This window comes from Sarcophilus harrisii, chromosome 1, assembly GCF_902635505.1.
Source record: "Sarcophilus harrisii chromosome 1, mSarHar1.11, whole genome shotgun sequence".
Taxonomy (NCBI): Eukaryota; Metazoa; Chordata; class Mammalia; order Dasyuromorphia; family Dasyuridae; genus Sarcophilus; species Sarcophilus harrisii.
This window is the reverse complement of record NC_045426.1, coordinates 371,127,508-371,151,706: the sequence shown is the minus strand read 5'-3', so window position 1 is coordinate 371,151,706 and position 24,199 is coordinate 371,127,508. Positions and strand designations below refer to the sequence as shown.

At 33.1% G+C, this 24,199-nt stretch overlaps 1 protein-coding gene across 1 annotated transcript in view; it reads right to left on the bottom strand.

The window, feature by feature from the left end:
* Positions 1–24,199, bottom strand: part of RIT2 (Ras like without CAAX 2) — a 518,545-nt gene that overhangs the window by 240,600 nt on the left and 253,746 nt on the right. The window lies entirely within an intron of this gene.

Genomic DNA, 24,199 nt, shown 5'->3' with positions numbered 1-24,199 from the left:
CCCAAATAATTTTATTCATGAGAAAACTAATACTCAGAGGTTTGATTACTTGTTTAACCCTACACAGGGAATAGCTAGAAGAAAAAAAAAAGATATTTAAATTAAAGGTGCTCTCACTTCAGTTCCTACTTAGTATAAAAGATTACATATGTAGATGCTTAATAAATATTTGTTAAATTAAAGATTTGCGTGAAATCTTAACACCTAAAAATTAAAATTTCTTAACAGGTATATACAATTTCCATTTCAGAGGTGTGTTATGAGAGTATTTTTAAAATAACATTTTGTGTGTATGTGTGTGTGTATGTGTATGTATGAGTGCATGTGTGTGAGAGAGACAGCGACAGAGACAGAGTGACATAGACACACACACAGGTAGAGATAAGAGATAGAGATAGACACAAACACAGAGACAGAAAGAGAAAGAGAAAAGGGAGGGAGGAGAAGGAAAGAGAAAAAAACTATTCTATCTCCTGACAAGAATTCCTTGGTTCCTATAGAATACTGCATCTCTCTGGATTTTCACCTTTGTCAATATTTGTGCTTGCTAGTTCTATACCAACACATCATTAAAGATCTCTCATTCCTATTATAGGAACAATTGAGAACTGCTATGGACCTAAAAGCCCATCTAATTTGAACTTTTAATTTTTCAGAAAATGGCATTCAAACAGAGCAGTAAAGTGACTTTCCTGAAATTGTATGGCATTGCAGGAAAGAAAGAATTTGAACCAAGTTCAGATTCAGTTGTCTTTCAGCCTACCAAATGGGTTGTTTTACCTAATTTTTCTCAGTATAAGAATGGAATGACATAAGCGATATGAAAGTGCTTTGAAGAATTGAAAACATGATATAACATTTTATTAGTATTTCTTAGCTTTAAAGAGAAAGGGACAATCAAAATGAATATTTTTTGTCAGCATGGTATGGTTTCATTTATCAAATATTCTCAATATTAATATTGTTGAGGAAGATTCAGAAAGAGTCTTCTCGAATAAACAAATATAATTATGTGCTAATAATTAACATAGAGTATCTTCTTTCCTCTGATCACACAAGTACCAATAACTCTTGGAATAAATAAACCATCAAAGAGGCTTTGGGGGAAGCCTGGGCACAAAAGATTGAATAAGAACCTGGGTTATGTATTACCTGAATAATATATGCTACTGTAATCATTTTATAAGGTAGAATTTAATGTTCAACATGTTATTTCCTCTTTCATTTATACATGAATTAAAGAATAGTACTCTATATTCCAAGCATCCTGTATGTTAATATCTTCCTCAATTGCTTCCTGCTATAAATGAAACTTGTTGGTTAATAATTCAGAAACATTGCTAGATTCCATTTGCTAAGCATAAGAAATGGAATTGATATAAAACAGACTTACTGTGTAAAATTCTACCTTAAAAAGTGTTTCTTATGACTTTAATTACCTAAATCTATAGTCTTAGTTCTTTATTTCAATATTAGTTACTATATAGTCAAAAAGAATGATTACGAAAAGACATAAAACATTTATTTTGAAGGACAAAAGGGGAAAGCTATGGGTTTTTTTTTTAATTGCTAAAACAAAAAAAAAATTAGAAAATAGTGTGAAAATCTAGTCATGTAGTTTCTATTTGCTACCATATTAAGAGTTCTTTGATTACAGTTCAAGATTGATAAATGCCTAGTTCTCAATAGTAATATTATAGAAAGGAAAGATATTTGGAATTCAGTAAAATGGATTTGTATGCTATCTTTCTCTCTCCTTCCCTTCCTCCCTCCCTTCCTTTTTCCCTCCTTTCCTTCATCTGTCTCTCTGTCTGTCTTTGTCTCTGTCTCTGTCTCTCTGTCTCTCTGTCTCTCTCTCTCTCTCTCTTACACACACACACATACATGAAGATTTTGCTGTTTGTTTAAAATTATTTTTTGAGATTATGAAAGTTTTTACTTTAAATGAATTGTATAAAAGTTGAACTTAAAATAGACTAGAAATGCCTATAGGGATCATTGGCAGGCTACAACACCTTTTCAATAAAGAATTATACAATGAACGTCATGAACAGAATGCCATTAGAAAATGCTCTAAATAAATTTTTTTAATGGGGAAAAATAATGGAGTAATGTATGTGCTTCATTAGTACCCATAAAAAGTAATTAAGAGGAAAGCCATAATACATTGAGAATACCATCTATGAAGAATTTGGGAGATGAGTGGGCAAAGATCAGAGAGGATAAACAGGCATCTTCTATAAGAATACACATATCTCGAAGATTGTAGATTTATTAAACTTTTGAGAGACTATCTATCTAATAGAATTGTGAGGAAAATCCTTTGCCAAAAAATAATGTGTTATAGATATGAGATTCTCATTTCATTGGATTATCATGGATAAGAAATATGATATGAGCTATTAAAAATAATACTGCCATTGATTTTGATCTGTTTCCCAACACTATAACCTCAGATAGGAAGAAATGCATCCAATTTTATTGATTAAAATAATAGCAGCAATATGAGAATGCAGAAGCAATTCCACTGAGTATAAAACCTTCTGAAAGAGGAGCAAAAAGTCAATAAAATTTCTACTTCTTCCTAACCTTACTCCTCCCATGAGGTTCATAAAAGCATCATAAACAATATAGAACCTTTTTGTTTTTTGATGGCCTCTTTTCTGTCCTTACACAGAATTTTTAAAATTTATGATTCTGATAAAGAATTGTTGATCTCCAGAGATGTTTCTTCCTCCTATTACTTTTCCATTATTTATGATATTTCCACAGTTTGTCACTATTTCTATAATCTGCTACATTTAAAAGTAAAACTTTTAATTCAATGATTACTTGCATAAGAAGATAATTTATTAATGAAATATATTAAATATCTCCTATGTGCAAATTTCTGGCTCAGAGAATAGAAAATATAGAAATATATCTATCTCAAAAGTCTTACTGAAGCTTAAAATGTTAAATAGCTACAATTAAACCAAGACTTTTGAGACACCCCATATAAGTGAATATCATCTCCACAAGGTACTTACAATTTAGGTGGGATGATTTATATAAAGAAATGTTATATGTATTAGGTTTTGATAAATGCCCAAGGGAAATAAAATCCACTATGAAATCAGAAGGTAAGAAAGGTTGTTGTTGCTATTGTTGTTGTTTATTTATTTTTTTCCCATAGGGAAGGAAGAGCCATGGAAGATGCAGTATTATCAATCAGCCTTGAAACAAGGTGTCAGTAGTCAGGAATGAATTTTGGAGGCATTTCTTGTGTTAACCTTTGATATACTTCTAAATTAATAGCATAGGTGTCATAAAGTTATCTGTTCCTATGATCAAGCATAGAAAAGAGTCAAGGAAATAGGCTGGATTGATATTGGTACGGGCATTAAAAAAATTCTTACAGGATTTTCACACTCAAAATATAGTGATAAATATATTAACAATTTCAGAGAGCTAATATAAGGAAATGCTTTGCAAATTACAAAGCGATATACACTTCAATAATTTCAGGATCCTTTATTTTATTATTATTATTTTTTTTTTGTGGTAAGACAATTGGGGTTAAGTGACTTGCCCAGGGTCACACAGCCAGGAAGTGTTAAATGTCCAAGACCACATTTGAACTCAGGTCTTCCTGACTTCAAGGATGGTACTCTATCCACTGTGCCAGCTAGCTCTCTCCCTTTATTTCTTTCTTTAGTGTTTTGTCCACTTATAAAGACCACAATCTGTCCATGCTTTAATCGATGGTTTCATTAGTTTGTTGTAGCCAAAAATTAACACTATCTGCTGGCCAATATTCTTGTGATGATTTTCCTCCAATCATCTAGGAGGGAGCCATGTATGAGAGAGAAACAATACATTACTCTGCCATAAAGATGCATGGATCTTTCCAGCTGAAGAGTTCCCGATAGAATTCTTTAATTCTATAGTCTTCAGTGAAATTAAATCACTAGAGGATGGTTTTAGAATAGATAGCATTATATGGGTAAGTAAAAAGTCATGTGAGTGGATGTTCAGAAAGCACAAATGATTTTTTTAGTCTTCCCATTTTCTTGTGCTCATGGTAACCTGGATTTCTCTGGAAGATATTACAGTACCACTTTTCTAGATTTGATTCCTCCCCCTCTGATGTGCCCTGATGCCCTCAGTCAAGGGGAATCAACATAATCCTTCCTTTTGACTGTTATTTATAGCCATTCCATCCACTACTAGCATGCAGAAATCTCTAAGACCATTTCTGGGGGAGGAAAAAAAAAAAAAAAACTGTGATCTTTCTCCCTCCCAGTAAGTATGAGTGTCCCCCAAAACTTTATTCTCAGTCCTAACCCTTCAGTAAAGAATTGCCTAACTACTCCAATTTTTACTGGTTTCTCGCTCCTCAATTTGTGTTATATTTACTTATCTATGTTGTGTGTGGTCATATGAAAAATTCTAAGGCCCTTAAGAGTAGGCAAAGTCTTTTCCTTTCTCTTCATATCCCCATAGTTTAAATGATTTATAAATTTTCTAACTTCTTAAATGTTTATGAAATTGACTTTAATATTATTTTGCTGGGAGGGAGCATTTGCATTGGAAGTGGACAAAATGATAATAGAAAGTTAAGCAACAGGCAATGGACATATTGAGAGAATTTCTTTGAGGAGAATATTTGGAAACACAGCATTAAGATGGTCTTTCAAGTATCCCTAAAGGGATACGTGTTAGTTTGGTGCTTATAGACTTGTCTGGCTATTCCAAGAATAATTACAGATCTTAAAATAATTAAATCTTAAAATTAACTTAGATTAAACTAGATCTTAAAAAGGTTCTTCAAGATTACCCTAGTTTTACAAATGAAGGAAAGTAGGACACAAACCTTGCTGTGCTTGAATATATCATCCTATATTTACATTTCTACATTCATTTGTGCCCCTCCTCAGTTACAAAGTATTATGTTTGCCTTTAGAAATTAAAATATACCAATTTCCTAATCACAGAAAAATTCTTGCTTCTTTTAGAGTACACATATAGGAACCAACCTTTGAGTGGCTAGAAACTATGGGCAGTTTTTTTGTTTGTTTGTTTGTTTGTTTGCTTTTTTACAAAAAGTCAATAAAATATGTAATAAAAAGATTCCTTCCACTACATATTAGTACTTTTCATTGTGATAATATGAGAAACCAATTTAAAATGAGAAGAAAACACAAACACAATTAAATATATTTTTTAATTGATTTAGAGAATGTCATTGAATGCTACGATGAATGGATAGGGAAAAGTATATTCCAAATTATATTATAAAAAGTCTTATTGAGCAAACAAAGCAGTACACATCATCATGGACTAAATGGAAACATAAATTTAGCTTTTGCTTTCTCAATATGCACATGCAAAACCCTAGACTTTTTGTTTTGTACAAGTCAATGTATTTTATCCAGGATAGATAGGTAATTTTAGAGTTGGCAATGACGTAGTAAACAGTTTAAATGATGGAACTGTGGTTCAGAATAGGTTTTATAACTTCCCCAAGGTCATATAGCAAAGTAATCAAAATCCAGACTAGATCATAGAATGACAATACAATGCAAATAATTTATCAATTATTGTTTTTCAGATGTTTTGAAAATGTAGTCAGATTATTATTTTTCTTTTCTTTTTTTAAAAATTTGATTTATTTATATATTTTCCCAGTTGTATTAAAAACAATTTTTTACATTTGTTTTTAATTTTTTTAGTTGAAGGTTCTCTCCCTTTTCCCCACCCATAATTAAGAAACCACATGTGAAGTCATGTGCATTTCCACAAAATTTAAGTTATGAAAAAAAAAAACATAGCTCTCCCACACTAATGAAAATAAAAATTCTCAAGAAAAATTAAGTTTGAAAAAAAAAAAGATGGAGAGAAAAAGAGAGACTATTTCAATCTCTATTCAGACAGCATCTTTGGGTATGCATAGGATTTTTTATCATCAATACTTCAGAATAGCTCTGGATGATTGTACTACTAAGAGCAGCAAACATTTACAGCTGGTCATCCCAGAACTTTGCCACTACTTTTTTTACAGAAGATTTCACTTTCAGCTTATGAAGTACTTTCCTTTTTTTTTTTTTTTTTTTTTTTTTTTTGAGAACACCCTACTTATCATTTCCTACAGAATTAACAATATTCCATCACAAACACATAACACAGTTTGTTGAATCATTCCTGAATTGATGGGCATTTTCTCAATTTCCAATTTTTTTGCCCTGAGAAAAGATCTGCATTGAATATTTTTGTATATCTAGATCATTTTAATATTTTAAAGATCTTTTTAAAAATTTTACAGTTACTATTGCTAAACACCACTAGCAAGATATTATCCCTTCATATTCAACTCACTTATAACTTCTATCTTTATTCACTCCTTCTACTTGCCATAATAATGAGAAAATTCTAATGAATTACAAATATCATTCTCTCATGTAAAAATGTTACAGATAAACCTTATAAAATCTCTTATTCTATCATTTTCCTTATTACCTCCTCATGCTTCTCCAGAGTCCTGTATCTGAATCTAATTTACCATTCAGCTCTGGTCTTTTCATTATGAATGCTTGCAAATCTTTTTTTTATTGAATGACCACTTTTTTCTCTAAAGGATTATACTCAGTTTTGCTGGGTAGGTGATTCTTGATTATAATCCTACCTCCATTGCTCTCTGAAATATCTTATTCCAAGCCCTCTGATTCTTTAATGTAGAAGCTGCTAAATCTTGTGTTTTCCTGATTGTGGCTCCACTCTACTTCAATTTTTTCTTTCTGGATGATTGAAGTATGTTCTCTTTGATCTGGGAGTTCCAGAATTTGGCTATAATATTCTTGGGAGTTTTCACTTTGGGATCTCTTTCTGGACATGATCAATGAATTCTTACAATTTCAGTTTTACCCTCTGGTTCTAGAATACCAAGACAGTTTTCCTTCATAATTTCTTGAAAGATGATGTTTAGGCTCTTTTTTTGATCATTACTTTCAGTAGGCAAAATTTTTAAAATTATCTGTCCTAAATCTATTTTCCAGGTCAGTTGTTTTTCCATTGAGATAGTTTGTATTTTTCCCTATTTTTTCCCTTTCATTAGCTTTAATTTGCTCAATTATATTTTTTAAGGAATTACTTTCCTCAGTGAGCTTTTGTACCTTCTTGCCAAACTGGTCAGTTTTGCTTTTTAGGATATTCTTCTCATTAGCTTTTTTTATTTCCTTTTGCACTATTCTCATTTTTCCCTAATGCTTCTTCTATTTCTCTAATTTGGTTTCTTTTATTTTTTCTAGTAAATTTATTTATTCTTAATACACATTACTTTATGAATCATGTTGAGAGAGAAAAATCAGAGCAAAAGGGAAAAACCATGAGAGAGATACAAAACAAAGAAAAAAAGAAGTGAACAGAGCATGTGTTGATTTACATTCAGTCTCCTTAGTTCTTTTTCTGGATGCAGAAGGCATTTTCTGTTCAAAGTCTATTGGGATTGCTTTAGATCACAGAATTACTAAGAATCAAGTCTTTCACACTTGATTATTGCACATTCTTGCTATTATTCTGTACAAGGTATTTGAGATTCTGTTTGGTTTGCTCAGCATCAGTTCATGTAAACCTTTCAGACCTTTCTAAAATCAGCTGTTCATTTTTAATAGCACAATAATATTCTATTATCTTCATATACTACAACTTGTTCATCCATTCCCCAATTGATGGGCATCTACCCATTTTCCAATTATTTGTTACCACAAAAGGAACTGTTACAATTTGTGGATCCTTTTCCCTCCTTTAAGATTTCCTTGGCATATAGACAGATCAAGTACTGGCACTGCTGGATCAAAGGATATGCACAGTTTTATAGTCCTTTGGCCATAGTTCAATATCATTTTCCAAAATGGTTGGATTATCTCATAATTCCACCAACAAGGAATTAATGACCCAGTTTTCCCAAATCCCCTCCAACATCTATTATTATCTTTTCTATCATCTTAATCAATCTGATGTTATGGGCCAGAACTTTGAACTTGAAACAAAGGATTCTTACAAGGTGCTAAGTCAGTGGAATTGATAGAGACAATGGTTGTAAACAAACCATTGTTAAGCATGGTGTTTAACAGTTCTCTAGTTCAGTACATGTACTTAATATTTACTATAGTTCCACACGATTCACACCTATGATAAGAGAGCATATAAGCTCAGAAAAACTCAGACAGAATCAGAACTGGAAGACAGAGACCTTGGTGGTGGTCCTCCCGCCTCCCCCACAGAAACCAAGACACAGTCAGGAGGACCTCAAGAAGCTGTCAGAGGCAGAGAACACAAAGGACTGATGGAAGGAGCTCAAGCTCTCAGAACCAAGGAGAGAGAGATAGGCCTCTAAGAAAACTAGTTGAACCCCAAGTGAAGGAAATAGGACTTTGAAGGAGACAATAAAGGATTTGGACTTTAACACCTGACTGCACTTGTGATGATTACTGAACTGAAACAAAGGCTGCTCTTTGAGAATTTGGAGTGTGATTTTCTTCCTCTGTTTCAGTTCTTCATGGTTTAGTATCAGTACCATTCTTATATCATAGAAGGAAGTTGGTAAAATTCCTTCTTTACCAATTTTCCCAAATAGTTTACATAGTATTAGAATTAATTGCCCTTTAAATTTTTGGTAGATTTCACTTGTAAATTCATCTAGCCCTGAGGATTTCTTCATAGGGAATCCATTAATGGCTTGTTCAATTTCTTTTTTAAAATGGGACTACTTAAGTAATCTATTTTCTCTTTTGTTAATCTGAGAATTTTATATTTTTTTATATTTTTATAAATATTCATCCATTTTGGTTACATTCTCAGAACTGCTGCTATATCATTGGGCAAAATAGTTCCTAATTGTTGCTTTACTTTCTTTTTCATTGGTGGTGAGTTCACCCTTTTCATTTTTTGATGCTGGTGATTTTTTTTTCCTAATCAAGTTAACAACAACAACAAAAAAAGCTGCCACATTCTGGGAAATCCTCACTGTTACTCTTTGATATTTAAAAATTTTTTTTTCTGGCAGCTTTTTTTGACTTGAGATTCTAGTTCTGGAGTATTGCAACAATGTTATTTCAGGATTTGCTTATGAGATCTCTTTTGAAAGGTGATCAATGGATTCTTTAAATGAACATTTCCCCCTAATAATAATTTTAAAATAATTTTTAAATTGTCTCTTGTGATTTATTTTCCAGGTTGGCTATTCTTCCAATGAGGTATTTCATAATTTTTTTGCATTTTTTCATTATTTTTAGTTTATTTCACTTGCTGTTTTCCAGAGTCATTAGCTTCCATTTGCCCTGTTCTCATTTTTAACCTGTGATTTTCTTCAGTTAGCTTTTGTATCTTTTTTCCATTTGGTTAATTCTACTTTTGAAAGTGTTGTTTTCTTTTGGACAATTTTTCCCTTCCTTTTCAAGCTGTTGACTCTCTCATGCATGCTTCTCATTTTTTCTTATACCTCTCTTATTTACCTTCTAAAGTCTTTTATGAGCACTTCCAAGAAGACTCTTTGGGCTTGAGAGTAATTAATATCACTATTTGAGATTTCTTTTGCGAACATTTTGTCCTTATCTGAGGACAGGGGTCCCTGTATTTGTAGGGGTAGCTTTGCCTGCTCTTTTCAGGAAACAGTCTAGTTTTCCAGACTTTGCCTTATGATCTGGGACTATAGGCTGCCCTCCCTAATTTGAAACTCTACTGAGCCAGGGTCTTAGTTGCTGATTTGTTGTGGTTAAGACCAATTCACCAGCTTTCCCAAACTCTATCTGAGCTACTCTGAACACCCTTTTCACCTCAGTGAGACTAACTTTCTTGAAGTTTTTCCAGTATATCTTGAATTGGAGAGTAGTTTCATTCTTTCAGACTGTTCAGAGGGTTGGTTCCATGGGATTTCATGGGGGAAACTAGGAGATTTCGATTAGCTTCCTGGTTTTACTCTGCCATCTTGACTCTATCGCTAGAAGTAGCTCTTGTTTTTCAAAATCACTTTTGAGCTCTTCCATGCCCTGAGCCCAATTTTTACTTTTTTTGAAGGCTTTGGATGTTGAAGCTTTGATTTTTTTTAAAGCATTTTCTAGGTGTGTGTTTTAATCTGCCTTGTCATCATAATAACTTTCAATGATCAGAAACTTTTTCTATTATATACTCATTTTCCCAATTAATTGTTTAGCTTTTAACTCTTTGTTAAAATAGGACTCTGTATACAAGGCATTGGGTACATTGCCCCAAGCTTCAGGGATTTTGTGCAGTGTTTTTCAAAGATCCTTCTAGGAACCTCAGGACATATTCATGGGGTGCTATTTCTAGAGCACTATATGTAGAGAATGATTTTATAGTGATAATAATTAAGTCTTGATTCATATACTCTAGAAATTATCATTCAAGTAAGTTTCCTGTGAGGAAGGGTCTTTTTCATAGCTTTCTTCATAGTACCTACACCCTGCAAAGTTCTCTGTACATTGTAGGTAACTTGATAGATAAATGTGTGTCACTTTTAAGGCTAACTATAACAGCCAAACTTAATATCCAATAATATGATATACTACATTTCCACAGCTTTTCAGAGATTCTTCTTTCTACTTCCTCCCTAAAACTTAAAACAACTTAAAGGAGAAATCAATTCTCCTTTGAAACCATTTAAATGAAATGTCAAGAACTACTTCATTATGCCTCAATTCTAAACCCTGGAAGAGATTTAGGCAATCTCTTTGTTTTCAACTGCTTCTTCTAGACCATTCCTCTATCTCCATTCTCAGTAAACAATTCTCTGCAATTCAGGTTGAATTTCCTCATCCTTGTGGCTTTCCTTTGAGATTATTCTTCAAAGTTTCTAAAATTATTTAATTAATTTGCTTTAGTCTTTCTTTTTACTCCAACTTCTACCATCAATCTCATCTACTATCAGTACTGATAGCTCTTCTAACATCTTCTAATACCTTGATCTCTTTCTTCCTTAACCGGATTCCACTATCTTCAGTCTCCTCTTTCATTTTACTTCATTTACTTGTTACCTAAAGTCATTATATTCATCTATTAAGCAGTTTTCAGGATCTGAAACTTGGCTATTCCTGTCTTATAATACATCCTTATCCATTTTATCCTTCTATCTCATTTATAGGAAAACTAATATTTTATTTTCAAAGATTCTTTTTTTTATTATGAGATTTACTATAAATAAATAACTTTTCAACATACAGTATGATGAAGAACATGAAAAATCACAATGAAATATTAACTTGTATTACATTCAAGTTTTAAAAAGTGTATATTAAATTCAACATAAATATGCCACAAGCATATTATCTGCTTATGTTCCATTTAGGATTTCTTTTTGTTTACTTCAATGAATTTTTTTTTTAAAAGTTCTCTAGTATTCACTATTTTTCCTTTCAATTTTTTTTCTTTTCATCTCTATTACTACCAAACAACTCTACCTCAAAATTCAAACTTTCCTTTTTAAAAGAGATATCAAATCAACTCAACACATTGACCACGTCTGATTTTCTTTTTATTTCATTCTACACTTCTAGTTCATCACCTTTTAACTAAGACGTATGAAGCATATTTTATCCATAGTGTTCTGAAATCATGATTGGTCATGGAACTGATCAGAATTCTGAATTCTTTCAATGCTATTTTCCTTTGCATTATTGTAATTAACATGTAAACTGCTCTCCTGGTTTTGTTCATTTTACCATACATCAGTTTCAGTCTTCCTAGTCTTTGTGTTAAACATCATGTGTCATAATCCATCAGCTTTCATTTACATGCAACAATTTACATTTTAAATCTTAAATATAAAGTTTTTGATCAAAGTATTTTAAGTCAGGACTCTTTTTTTCCTCTGATAAGTATAGCCAAGATTGCAGATGACAGATGTCTTTAGGTATATGCAAAGTTCATTGTAACCTGGCTATCTTTTCTCTTCATAAAGAAAATGAAGAATGACTAGGCCCTGGGGGAAGTTTTCACAAATGTTAACAACAATGCATAATTTAAAAGAACTCTTCTTTTCTGAACAGTCTCAAAGAATTTAATTTAGATAGTTAAATTAAGAACTGAAAGTGAAAGTACTGCAACTCAGGCTAACTAATATGGGAACAATCACTCATTTATTAGGCCATTTGATTCTCACCCCACTCTTATATAATAGTTGGAGTAAAGTCCTACCCAGGTTCTTAGTGTAGAAGCTTAGGATAACATTCAACAAATAGCTAGCAAATATCAGTGGTAAGTGATAAGCCTATATTTTTTGACCAGACAGGATTACAGTGTTAATTGAACCACCTTTACATGCAGTGGATACTTGAAATAATTTATTTACAATGACAGAAAGAGCTTATTTTACCTTGTCCTCCTGAAAATTAAGATTGCAAATGTTTTATTTCAAGGATACCACAAATGACTTCTTCTAGTCTTAATGATTTAGATATCTTCCCAATATTTTTTTTTCTGAATTTCCCAGATTTTTTCCCCACTCTATTTCTAAGAAATATCTCAATGCAGTTTAGGGAATAGTGTTTTTAGATCTGATTGCATTATAGAATGATAACCTGACCTGCATCCTCTGAAGCCTGAAGGAATATGGAAGGGTATGAGGACTGAAAGAGAAATTGAAATACTTCAATGTAAAGGTGCTTTAAATGGACTAGCACAGTTCAACAGGAGGTTTGAGTGGCCTGGAAGTAATTTTCTGTGGCTAGGGACATGTGGGATCCTGGCCATATCGAGGTAGCTTCTTTCTTAAGAGAAAGCTCCTTCCCTGAATGGCTGTGTATGTGACCTCATGGACCCTTTTTAAGCCCACTGCAAGCAGCAGATTGCTTGCTTTATCCTGGCGTAGCTGAGCCAAGTGGATGAATAGCCAAGAGAGGTAAAGAGTTTGATAGTGAATATGTGGGTCTTCAGACCAGGTGTTCACTAGGGAGTTAACAAGTCAGGGCATTATGTGAGCATGTATAATAAAGGCTTTAAGTTTGCACATGGCTGTTCTTGAGTGTTCTATCAGTTATTAAACTATGATTCAAGAAATTATAGCCAGGGATCTCTGAAGGCCTCAGAGGAGGTGAGCCAGGTAGAATTAGTTGACATTGCAAAGGTCAATGGCCAGAGATACCCTTACGCCCTGGGAATTAGGGGAGACTGGCAATGTGAAATATCAGGTAACACTAGGGTTTTCACAGATGAAGTGATTGCTCAGGGTTAAATAATGAAACAATATTTTACACTGCAATTAACAACCAGTCCCAACAATTCAACAGTGAAATTGAGAAGCTATTCCTGTCCTTGGCTCACATACTCAGATATTGTAACTTACATATTTCACTTTAGGTTCCAATTTCTTATGTTTGTGACAATTCAGATGAGTTCTTGCATAATTATTTCTATCTTGCAAATCTACTAACTTGGAAAATATAAAAGAATGTCTTTTGATACTAAGTTTTCATAGATAACTATCTTGAAATAAAATGAACACCTATGTCTACCATTTCATAGAAGTCTAGAAATTTGGTTTTTAAAGGTTAACAAGTCCAATACTCTCATTGTTCATAGAAGACAAAGTGACATCGACCAAATCGCACAGCTTATAAATAGCACAGCTACAGATGGAATTCATGTTTGAGTTTAGACTAAATTTGACTAAGCCTAGTGTTTTTTCAAGATAAATATGGTTATGATATTCTCTGAAAATACTACTTAAAAGGTATCCTTTTATGTGAGTGCTCTGCTCAAAAGACTGTAGATTTTAATCTCTGAAATCTCTAAAATCTGGGGTTTAGAGGCTAGATTTCTTTCTTAAGGACAACAATTTAAACTCACATCACCGTGGTTCTCATTCATTGGAAAACAATAGCTGTTTGGTCATTTTTGAGGACATGATTTGCTCAGAGTGAATAAAAATAGCAAGAGTTTCTATTTTAGTCTGAAACTCTCAGAGTTTCCCCTCTCTCAGACTGAATGTTTTGGGGCTAGGTAAAGATGGCCATTCTATTTCATTTCTAACCAGGTCTTAATCAATAATTGGACAATCCCTCAGTCAAACTGAGATCTGTTAAAGATCTTGGCTTAAAAAGTCTAAGGTCTCCCACATCATGCAAAATTATTTTTAGATATTCTGATCTATGTCTTTCCACTGGATCCAGATATTTCCAAAAGAGAAAGTGAGGTTGATGACTTTTCACAATCCTCCACATAATTCCAATTAAATCGCTTGTTATAGTTTGAGTGGCCCAGAAGTAATTTTCTGTGGCAAGGGATTGCCCCATGGGCAGGACTCTTGTTATATCAAGATAGCTTCATAACGGGAGATGGCTCTCTGTCTGATTGGCTGGTGTGTGTGTGACCTCACAAACCCTTTTTAAGCCCACTGCCAGTAGAAGGTTGGTCTTTTTATCCTGGGATAGCTGAGCCAAGCTGATGGATAGCCAAGAGAGGTAAGGAGTTTGATAATGAACATGTGGATCTCCAGACCATGTGCTCACCAGGAAGTTAACAAATCAGGGCAATATGTGAGCATGTATACTAAAGGCTTTAAGTTTGCACATGGCTGTTCTTGAGCATGCTATCAGTTATTAAACTATGATTCAGAGATCTGGGAAGGCCTCAGAGGAGGCGAGCCAAGTAGAATTAGTTGATACTGCGAAGGTCAGTGGCTAGAGATATTCTGACGCTCTGGGAATTAGGAGAGACTGGAAATGTGAAATATTGGGTAACACTAGGGCTTTCACAGATGAAGTGACTTCCCAGGGTTAAGTAATAAAATTATATTTTACAAAGAACAAAAGACAAGGAATGCAAGCCTGATTCAATAACAGGAAAACTATTGCCACAATTCACCATATCAGTTATAAAACTAACAGAAATCAAAAAATAATCTCAATAAAGGCAGAAAACATTTTTGAAAAATACAATACCAAATGCTAAAAATACGAAAGAACACAGAAATAAAGGAGTTTTCCTTAAAATGATAAGCAGAATCTATTTAAAACCAACAGCAAGTATTATTTGTAATGGAGAGAAAATGGATACATTCCCAATAAGATCAGGAGTTAAACAAGGATGTTCATTATCACCACTTATTCAATATTGTACTAGAAATGTTGGCTTTAACAATAAGAAAAGAAAAAGACATTAAAGAAATTAGAATTGACAGTGAGAACATAAAACTATTACTCTTTGCAGATGCCTCAGCAATAAGAGAAGAAAAACAAACTGAAGAAATTTAGATAGTCAATAAACAAAATTATCACTTTGCAGATGATATGATGACATATTTAGAGAATCTTAGAGAATCATCCAAAAACCTACTGGAAACAATTCACAGCTTTAACAAAGTTGTAGGAGATAATATAAACCCATACAAATCATCAGTATTTCTACATATTACTGACAAAGGCCAACAGCAAGAGATAGAAAGAAAAATTCCATTTAAAATGACTATAGACAAAATAAAAGATTTGGGTGTCTATCTGCCAAGACAAATCCAAAAACTATATGAATGCAGTTATAAAACACTTCTCATACAAATGAAGTCATATCTAAACAATTGGAAAATTATCATTTGCTCATTGGTAAACTGAGCTAATATAATAAAAATGATAATTCTGCCTAAATTACTTTACTGGTTCTGTGCCATACCAACCAAACTGCCAAAAAAATTATTTTATAGAGCTAGAAAAAAATAATAACAAAATTTATCTGGAAGAACAAAAGGTCAAGAATATCAAGGGAATTAATGAAAACAAAAATACAAAGGTTGGGGACTTAGCAGTACCAGACCTTAAACTATATTATAAAGCAGCAGTCATCAAAACCATTTGGTACTGGTTAAGAAGTTAAGTGGTGAATAAGTGAAATGGATTAAATCCACATGACAGAACAATTAATGCATATTTGATAACCCCCAAATTCTAGCTTCTGGAATAAGAACTCACTATTTCACAAAGATTACTGGGAAAATTGGTAAATAATATGGCAAAAACTAATCATAGACATCTCAAACATCATACAAAAATAATTTCAAAATGGTACATGATTTGGTGTAAATTGTGATAGTATAAACAAATTAGTAGGGTAAGGGATAGTTTATTTATCAGATCTTTTGAGAAGAGAGGAATTTATGACCAAAGAAGAACTAAAGAAGATTATGAAATGCAAAATGGACAACTCTGATTACATTAAATTAAAAAGTTTTTATGTTGGAATCTTTTACAAAGTGTTAAGACATTTCTTTACAAAGTGTGAAGACATTGGAGTTGATTTGATCTGATTTTGGGCCGGAAATTGAAACAAGGTATTAGGTGGAACTGATGGAAACAATGTTTGTGTTCACACCTTTAGAGAGCTCATAAAAGTACTCAATGGAGTTCACACATGTAGGGCTTAGTCTGAATCCACACCTCTCTCAGGACCAGAGAGCACTCTGGGAGATAACCCATAATCCCTGCCTCAAGAAGGAGGAGTTAACCTTTGGGAGATGATATATATGGAGGAAGCTCTTGGAGCGAAAGAGAATTTCTTTGGAACATCAACAGGGCTCTGAGACAGAACACTCTGGAAGAAAAGACTACTAGCCACAAACTGGAGATTGAGAAGCCATGATTCGGAGCTGGCTGGAGGCTGAAGAAAGCAGAGGCAGAAGCCAAGGACAAAGCTACAAGATCTCTTGGAGCCAGGCAAAGAGATAGGCCTCAACTAACCGGGCTGAATTTGGAAGGAGAAATAAACGTTTGCATTTTTAGCAGCTGGCTCCAATTTTGGAATAATTATTTATTGCAACTGAGACTAAGGCTGCCTTCCAAGGAAAACCACCACATTTTTATATAAATAAAATCAACACAAACAAGATTAAAAGGAAAGCACAAAGCTGATATAACATTTTTTGTAGTGTTCTTTCTGATAAAGGCCTCATTTTAAAAATATATAAAGAACAGTGTCAAATTTATAAGAATACAAGTCATTTCCCAATTAATATATGTTCAAAGGATATGAAAAATTTTCAGAAGGTGAAAATCAGGTGATCTATAATCATATGAAAAGATGCTCTAAATCATTCTTGATTAGGGAAATACAAATTAAAACAACTCTGAGGTACCACCTCATACTTCTCAGATTGGCTAAGATGACAGGAAAAAACCATGATAGATGTTAGAGAGAATGTGGAAAAACTTGGACACTAATGTATTATTGGTGGAGTTGTTAAATGGTATAGCCATTCTGGAAAGCAATTTGGAACTATGCACAAAAGGCCATAAAACTGATCCATACTACTACTTGGCCTGTATCCCAAGAAAATCACAAATGAGAAGAAATGACCCACATGTGCAAAAGTGTCTGTAGAAGCTCTTTTTGTAGTAGCAAAGAATTGGAAAGTGAGTAGATCTCCATCACTTGGGGATTGGATGAATAATTTATGGTATATGAAAAGCAATGGAATGTGATTGTTCTATAAAAACGATGAACAAGCTGATTTTACAAAAGCCAAACAAGATTTTTATTAACTGATGATGAGTGAAACAAGTAGAATTAGGAATATATCATACACAATAACAGCAAGATGGTGTGATATTCGACTATAAAAGACTTGATTCTTCTCAGGGATTCAGATTCAGGGCAATCTCAATAAACTCTGAATAGAAAACACCATTTGCATCTAGAAAGAAAACTATGGAGAATGAAAATATGTCAAAACATGCTATATTCACTTTTTTTCTTCTTTTATTTTTCTCATGATTTTCCCTTTTGTTCTGATTTTTGTCTCCCTATATCAGTTGTAAAGAAATATGTATTTAAAAATTAATGTACATGTATAACCAGAAAAAATAAAGAAAACAATATGAAAAAACAAAAAAAAAATCCAAAAAACAAACAGAAATAAATACATTTAATTCTTAAACAAGAAAAGGACTTGTAAGAATAAAGTACATTTAAATTATGGTATATAAATGTTATGGAATATTATTTTTCTGTAAGAAATGACCAACAAAATGATTTCAGAGAGGCCAGGAGAGATTTACAAGAATGGTTGTTAAGTGAAATGAGCAGAACCAGGAGATCATTATACATGTCAACAAGAAGACTATATGATGGTCAATTCTGATGGACATGGACATATCCATGAAAATATGGACACATCTTTTCAACAAAGAAATGATTCAAACCAGTTCCAATTGTTCAATGAGGAAGAGAGCCATTTACGTCTAGAGAGAGGACTGTGGGAACTGAGTGTGGATCACAACATAGTATTTTCACTCTTTCTGTTATTGTTTGCTTGCATTTTGTTTTCCTTCTCAGGTTTTTTTCTTCCTAGATCTGATTTTTCTTGTGCAGCAAGATTAACTGTTACTCGGTTTAATGGGAGTAAATAAGACACAGGTGGAATTTTTCAGAGTTAGTATACAATTACAAATAGCAAAAGGAATATGAACTGCAACAAAGAAATCCATGGAGATTAGGGTAGCAGAAATACCAAATTTCATTTGGATTAGAAAAATAGAAAATAATACATTGGGAAAAGACAAAAGTGAACATAAATTCAGGAATTCAGAAGAAACTCAGAATTGTAATTAGTAGAATTTAGATGGTGGAATGGATTAACTAAAACTTTGAGAGCACAAGAAGTTGGCCCCACTTATTTTGAAATAATGTATAAAGTTCTCTTTCAGTGATTCAAAGCTGAAATTGTAAAGAACTACCTTGTACTAGAAACATTGTAGTATCAGGAAGGGAGGAGAAAAAATGAGACTGCTTAAAGATGAGTCACAAAGATCTTTTGGGATTGAAGGATTTATCTGTGAAGGAAGGTGATTGATAAAAAGTTAAATATATGTCACTTGTTCCTACTAATGTTTGAAATTCATTATTTGAAATTTATAAAGCAGGAAAAAGATGATTTATGGAGCATGGCTGAGGGAGAAGAATGAGGAATAACAAGAGGAAAGGAAGAAAAGGGAATTCTAAGTAGAATATCCAGACAACTCAATGTTGAATTTTATTAGTTTCTGAAATGTTTCTCAAAGAAAATGGTAGAAATGCAAATCCCAGAAACATTTGCAATGAGACTGGACAAACTGAAATAAATCTAATTTATGAAACAGTTTTACCTCGAAGTGCGGACAACAAAAATGACATTATAAAATAGGTATTTTCCATATCTAAATTTCAGGATTTGGTAGGATTTACAGCATTGATGGATGTCTCAAAAATTTGGAAGTCCCTTTCAAGATCATAGTGTGATACAGAGCTTCAAAAATAGGAAATACCAAGATGAAAAGATTTCTCCTTTAAAACAAATCTCTCTTCCCTGGGGGAGAGAGTATATTCATAAAAAGAGTATATTTTTCAGAGTTGTTCAGAATACTTTGCTGATACGCTGATATACCTATATCTATATTTCTATAAATATGCATATCTATCTATATATATACACATATATTATTTGTATGTGTATATTAGACTTTAGCTCATAACTTTAGTTCATATGTATCAGTTTGTTTAGTTGTGGTTGTTGAAAATCTATTTTAGAAGAGGGCTATTGATAATGAATTGTAAAATTGTCTCTGAGTTTCAAGTGGTCTGAGAAAAATCATGCATTTTTAGATAGCATTGATGCCACATTTGAGCTTTGGGGAATATTGAAGTCAAAATAAAAATAGAATAAAGAGAAAGAGTGAAGTCACTTCTGGTTGCTTTATTCTACTTTTTTTTCAAATTAAAGCCAATAATCCTAATGATTGTGAGAGACTAAAGGGTTTCACAATTTTGAATTTGATATATGTGAGTATTTGTAGAAAAATTTCCCTATATGGTAATAAGCAACATTTTTGTTTGTGTGTTTGTTTTTAACCCACAGGCCAGAGTCAAGAATTTTAAAAATCTGGAAAGACTTCCAGGGTGTGGTCAAGATGGTGCAGTGAATCCAGAAAGCTGCTTCAGCTTTCCCAGTTTCTCTTAAAAGCCATTGGAAACCAGATCTCTGAACAATCTGATAGAAAAAACTACACTCCAGCTCAAGATAGATTGGAAGGACTTCAAGAAAGTCAGTCTTACTGGTGTGAAATGGGTGTTCAGCCCAGCTCAGACAGAGTCTGGGAAAACCATTGAAAGAGTCTTAGTCACAGAAAGTCAGCAACTGAGACTCTCAGAACTGGCTCAGTAAAGGAACAGATAAGAGAGAATACCCAATAACAGCTCAGAAGACAAATTCTTGTAAACTAGACTGTTTCCTGGAAAGAGCAGGAAAAGCTACCCTCTGAAAAGAAAAGATGCTCCTGTGCTCAATGCCAAGGGCAGAGCTACACAAGAACCTTGGGACAATGTGTCATTTATCTCAGGAGCATAATTCAGCCATAAAAGTAAAAAAGAAAAAAAAAAAGGAAAAGGAAAGAAAATGAGCAAGAAACAGAAAAGAACCTTGACCCTAAAAACCTAGTACCTAAAAACAAGGTAGACCAAAACACCAATTCAGAGGAGAACAAAATGCCCATAGAAGAAATCTGAAAGAGTGATATGAATTAATCTCAAACCCAAGGAGGCTTCTTGGAAATGTTCATAAAAGATATTAAAAGGCAAATAAGGGAAGTAGAAGAAAAATGAGAGGTATGAAAGAGAGAGTCAACAGCTTGCAAAAGGAAGGCAATTCCTTAAAATATACAATTGGCCAAATGGAAAAACAAATTCACTGAAGAAAACAACTTGAAAAGTAGAAATAACCAAATGGAAAAAAAAGATACAAAAGATAAATGAAGAAAACCACATATTAAAAAAATAGAATGGGGCAAATGGAAGCTAATGGCTCTATGAGGCATCAAGAATCATTCAAACAAACAAAAATGAAAGAAAAAAAATGGAAGAAAATGTAAAATCCCTCATTATAAAAATAACTGCCCTGGAAAACCGATCCATGATAGAGATCCAGGACTTAAAATAATTGGTCCGTGAAAAGGCCCTGACCAAAAAAAAAAAAGAACCTGGATACCATTCTCTAAGAGATCACCAAGGAAAGCTTTCTTGATATACTAGAAAGAGAAGGGAAAATAATAATTGAAAGAATCCATCAATCAACTTTAGAAAGACATCCCATAAGGAAAATCCCAAGTAACATTGTTGCAAAATTTCAGAACCATAATCTCAAGGAAAAGAAAAATAGTACAAACTGCCAGACAAAAGCAATTCAAACATTAAGGAGCAATAGGAGGGATTACCCAGAATCTGGCAGCTTCTATAATAAAGAATTGGAAGACCTGGAATACCATATTACAGAAGGCAAAGGATTTAGGTTTACAATCAAGAATTAATTACCCAGCTAGACTGAGCATCATCTCTCAGAGAAGGAAATGGATCATCAGTGAAGTAAGAGACTTTCAATCATTTCTATTGAAAAGACCTTAACAAAACAGGATGTTTTCCCTTCCATTTAGTTTATTTTTAATACCTATTACTTTATGAATCATGTTGGGAGAGAAAAATCAGAGCAAAAGAGGAAAACCTTGGAAGAGAAAAAAAAACAGGAAAAAGAAAGGAACATAACATGTATTAGCTTACATTCAATCTCCATTGTTATTTTTCTGGATGCAGATGGTATTTTCTGTCCAAAGTTTGTTGGGTTTGCTTTGGTTCAGTGAACCACTGAAAAAAACTGAGTTTTTCATAGTTGATCATTGCCCATACTTTCTGTTGTTGTGTACAATGTATTCCAGGTTCTACTTATCTCAGCATCAATTCATGTAAACCTTTCCAGGCCTTTCTAAAATAAACTTCATTTTTTTTAGCGCAATAATATTACATTATTTTCATATGCCACAACTTATTCAGTCATTCCCCAATTGATAGAGATTTACTACTTTTCCAATTCTTTGCTATCACAAGGTCAGCTACAAATATTTTTGCCTATATAGGTCTTTTTCCCTATTTTATTATTTCCTTTAGATATAGACCTAGTAGCTACAGAAAACTTGATCTTCAAACACATAACTCAAGAGAAGCATAGAAAAGTAAACAAGGGAAACATTCATATTATCAAAAGATTAAGCTGTTTATATTCCAACATGGGAAAATGATATCTGTAACTCTTGAGAAATTGATCTGTTTGGGGAGCAGTTAAAAGGGGGTATCACATGAACAGAGTGTGTGGTTGTGCTGTGATGATATAAAGAAAAAGACATTAAGGGGTGGAAAAAATTGTAATGGGAGAAGAGGCAAGAAGAAATATAATGGGACAAATTAAATCACATAAAAAGACACATCATCAGTTCTGGCTCAAAATGGGAATAGATTAATTATTCAACTGTGTTTAGAAATTTATTTTACCCTATAAAGAAATAGGAGCAGAAAGAAGAAAGAAAAAGGAGGTGCTGTATAGAAGGGAGAACAGAAACACTAACAGAAACAGATAAGAGAAGTGGGGAGGGTGATAGAAGATAAGGCAGATAGTGGGTGTGATAGATTAAAAACAAAATACTACTAAGGAGGAACAGGGTGAAAAGAGAGAAGAAAAGTATATTCAGGGGAAAAAATAGGATGAAGGAAAATATAGAGCTGGTAATCATAACTGCGAATGTGAATGGGATGAACTCTCATGAAATGGGAGTGAATAGCAGAATTGATTAAAAAGCATATCCTACCATATATTGTTTATAAGAAACACATCTAAAACAGAGAGTTACATATAGAGTAAAGGTAAAAGACTTGAGCAGAATTTATTAGGTTTCAATTTAAGCAAAAAAAAAGCAGGGGTAGCCATTATGTTCAAAGAAAAAGATCTAATTAAAAGAGATAAGGAAAGAAAAGTATATCTTGATAAAGAGTACGATAAACAATGAAGCAATAATGATACTAAATGTATATGCACCAAGTGGTAGAGCATACAGATTTCTAGAGAAAATATTAAGGCAGTTATAGTAAGAAATAGAAAGCAAAACTGTATTAGTGGGGCCCCTGGACCTTTTTGTCTCAGAATCAGACAAATCAAATCACAAAACCACAAAAAGATATTAGGGAGGTTAATAGAATTCTAGAAAAGCTACATATGATAGACTCTTGGAGAAAAATGAATAGGGAAATAAAAGAAGACACCTTTTTCTCTTTTTTTTAGTTTTTAATTTTTAATTTTTTTTATTTAATAGCCTTTTATTTACAGGTTATATGTATGGGTAACTTTACAGCATTAACAATTGCCAAACCTCTTATTCCAATTTTTCACCTGTTACCCTCCACCCCCTCCCCCAGATGGCAGGATGACCAGTAGATGTTAAATATATTAAAATATAAATTAGATACACAATAAGTATACATGACCAAACTGTTATTTTGCTGTACAAAAAGAATCAGACTCTAAAATATTGTACAATTAGCTTGTGAAGGAAATCAAAATGCAGGTGGGCATAAATATAGGGATTGGGAATTCAATGTAATGGTTTTTAGTCATCACTCAGAGTTCTTTCTCTGGGTGTAGCTGATTCAGTTCATTACTGTTCCATTGGGAATGATTTGGTTGATCTCATTGCTGAGGATGTCCAGGTCCATCAGAACGGGTCATCATATAGTATTGTTGTTGAAGTATATAATGATCTCCTGGTCCTGCTTGTTTCACTCAGCATCAGTTCGTGTAAGTCTCTCCAGGCCTTTCTGAAATCATCCTGTTGGTCATTTCTTACAGAACAATAATATTCCATAATATTCATATACCATGATTTATTCAGCCATTCTCCAACTGATGGGCATCCACTCAGTTTCCAGTTTCTGGGCCACTACAAAGAGGGCTGCCACAAACATTCGTGCACATACAAGTCCCTTTCCATTCTTTATGATCTCTTTGGGATATAAACCCAGTAGTAACACTGCTGGATCAAAGGGTATGCACAGTTTGATAACTTTTTGAGCATAGTTCCAAACTACTCTCCAGAATGGTTGGATTCATTCACAACTCCACCAACAATGTATCAGTGTCCCAGTTTTCCCGCATCACCTCCAACAATCATCATTATTTTTTCCTGTCATCTTAGCCAATCTGACAGGTGTGTAGTGGTATCTTAGAGTTGTCTTAATTTGCATTTCTCTGATTAATAATGACTTGGAGCATCTTTTCATATGACTAGAAATAGTTTCAATTTCCTCATCTGAGAATTGTCTGTTCATATCCTTTGACCATTTTTCAATTGGAGAATGGCTTGATTTTTTTATA